This window comes from Dysidea avara, chromosome 12 (assembly GCF_963678975.1).
Source record: "Dysidea avara chromosome 12, odDysAvar1.4, whole genome shotgun sequence".
NCBI classification, from domain to species: Eukaryota; Metazoa; Porifera; class Demospongiae; order Dictyoceratida; family Dysideidae; genus Dysidea; species Dysidea avara.
The window spans coordinates 10,433,376-10,435,853 of NC_089283.1; positions in this window are offsets into that span (position 1 = coordinate 10,433,376).

Genomic DNA, 2,478 nt, shown 5'->3' on the forward strand with positions numbered 1-2,478 from the left:
TCCTGCCACACTAAATGGTGTGTTAGAATCCTGCTTGCAGAAGTCTAAATTTTACAGGGGGGTTCAGGACCCCCCCTCCCTACACCCCTGGTTCAGGAATGTTATTTCAGCAGCCACTTGAATGGAAAGTCCCCTTTAACTATATATGTACATGTAGGATTCACTGTGCTGGCTGAAGACTTCCTAGTTGGTTATTTGAAATTGTTATGTTGTTAACAGAAAGGGCATGTACACCACTTTTCATTATAACTCATTGTGCCATTCATATTTGTGTTGTACAAGCTTAAAATCAATAAATCATAACCAGGCTCTATTATCATTAAGTGTGACCGGATTTGCGAAAAGGAGTCTTCTACACACATCCAGTTTGCCAACTTTGACAATTCATAACTTCAGATTGGAAAGAGTTATTGACTTGAAATTTAGTCATAAGTGAGTACCAACATAGGTGAATATCTGGTGAAAATTTCAGGTTAATATGTTACTTGAATACTGAGTTATGGTCTCCCAAGTATACGGAAAGTGATGAATATATTCCATGTCCTTTGTGGAAAGTAACACTTCTTTATATGAATGTCACACTAATACATTTTATGATCATTTATTCACATACAGTGCATAGGTATTTGTTAACCTGAATGTCTGGTATGGTTCCATATCCTATGGCCACAAAAGGAGTTGGTTGTATTAATGGCTACAACATTATGAGGAGTTAAAATTTAATGTAAGTGTGTATATATTTGTTAGAATACCTTTGCGTGCAGTACAATTGTATCATTAGAATTATTCACAAACTAGTTATATTGTTAACAAGAGTGTCTACACAACATGCCATCTTCCAAATAGCCATATATATCATATGGCTACATAGCTGTATCAGCAACTAAAACATAACAAGTAAATTTACTGCTGGAATGAAGAGACGTAGCTATAGTATACATTCCAATGGAGGATTTTGCATGCATGGGGAAATTAAAGGGATTAATTCTAGCTGAATGCAGTTATTATGTATTTCCCAAACTATATTATACAGTCAACATTTTTGAGCTTCATAACATGATTCAGTTAAAAAGAGACGTTTCTTCAATTGTAGCTAAGCAACTCAGACATGTCATCTAAGATCAGCATGTTAACATGCTTACAAAATGTCTTATAGCTATAGGTACAATGTTATACAGATATACAGCCTTTGCTGAGAAGAATAGAGTTTTAATATTCTCTTTGCCAATCAAAATGAACTGATACTTAATGACATTTCCAAAAGTAGTTTTCTCTGATCAGAATATGATAAATGCACATATACACACATGCATAGTGACTTCACATTAGGGACCCGCCGATTATGCTGGCATAATTATGAGCATAATAGGTGCCTGAAAGCATTGAGCATAATGCTAGCATAATAGGTAGAATATTTTGTAACAGTATGAATTCTTGCTTATAAAAATAGCTAAGATCGATATACTCTAATAGAACAGTCAGTAACTCTAATAGAACAATCACATAGCTGACTGTTCTATTAGAGTATATCGATCTTCTCTGTGATATGCATTTTTTTATTTATTTTGACAAGTAGATTTGTGCTTCAGCCACTTATTATTTATCCATAAACTGGAAATTATCAGCAGAGCATGAGAACTGAGACATAAATAATTGGGCACAATTTGAGCATAATAGGTAAGTTTTGAGCATAAATTTAAGCATAATAGGTAAATTTTTGAGCAGTGCAGCATAGCATAATAGGTAAAATTATGAGCATAATCGGCGGGTCCCTACTTCACATGGATTGCTGAAGTACTACACAGTAACTGTTTAGTTACTTAACCTCTAGTTAGAAACTATTGCCCTCTAAAGCTAACTATATAACTAATATATATTAAAGTAGTAATAATTTACCTGCAGGGACAAGATGTATAGCTCAGAAAAATTAGAAGGAACTGCTGATCTGAATGTGTATTCATGTACACGGTGACTTATTTTTGGTTGAACTTTTCTGCAGGGTGACTTGTATTATTTGCAGCTGAACTCTCTATTGTAACTTGCTTGCAGCTGAACTATCCACAGAGTGACTTATTTGTAGCTGAACTCTCTACATGGTGACTTATCAGTGGCTATAAACTCTCTAGGGGTGGAAGCTGAATTCTCTATTGCATGTACCTTCTAGATAATACTGTACCTCCATCAGCTATAAGACTATATACATCCATGTCAAAACAGTACATGTTGTATATAATAGGATATTATGCACATGATGGCATCTTAATGTGATGTTATCTGAAGCAGTTACTATAATTTTCTGCTCAATGCTTGGGAATTTTTAAGCCTTATAATAATAATAATAATAATAACTCATGCAGAAACCTAGCTTACGCTTCAATTTTGAATGCTTTGAGGTGACAACAGTGAACCAAAAAGACAGTACAACTATAATGAACAATTAAAATAGCAATCTAACAGCGAATCTGCAGACAGCTTATA